Genomic DNA, 702 nt, shown 5'->3' with positions numbered 1-702 from the left:
TATGGACTGTTCTTTTCGTTCAAAAAACGTTCGATTAGAATGCTTATTTCACATAGTTATTAGTAGATCTGCCAAAATACTTATATTCCGAAAGTATATTATCCAAAAGAGGTTGTTTACAGGACATTTTTTCCGGCGATTTTAAAGGCCAAGATTTATGAAATATTTCCTTGTTATTTTGGAAAAAGGAATTTCATTTCTTTTTATGTCATTCCCTAATTTATACATTCTACTTGACGCTTTGATTTTATTCTTTTTAATCTATCGTATTCATGTATATCAGATTAGATATTAATTGAGATATACTGCAATGGGTGGTGCATTTAAATGAAAACATGTATTACACATGTTACTACAATCATTGTAAATAATGTGTCAGAGTCAAGATACATTGATATTATTTATATTTCAAAGATTGAAGTAATTAAAAGATACATTTTCTTTCATAATTAAGGTATATTCTGAGTCGCATAAAAATTGATAATGTGTACAATTTACAGCTCTACCAATCAAAGAAAACGGTAGTTTTACATCGGAGTGATATTTTCTAGGGTAACTTTAGGTATTCGGAAGCTTATTATTGGCTACTTCTTTTCGGCAATATATATGCTATTTTTCCAAGTCAGCTTCACTTTGTAAAAGCATAGACATGCAAACCAACCCATAGGAGAGCGGTGAATGAACACACACATAAATATTTTC

The sequence above is a fragment of the Penaeus monodon genome, chromosome 25 (assembly GCF_015228065.2).
Source record: "Penaeus monodon isolate SGIC_2016 chromosome 25, NSTDA_Pmon_1, whole genome shotgun sequence".
NCBI lineage: Eukaryota > Metazoa > Arthropoda > Malacostraca > Decapoda > Penaeidae > Penaeus > Penaeus monodon.
This window is presented reverse-complemented; position numbering follows the sequence as displayed.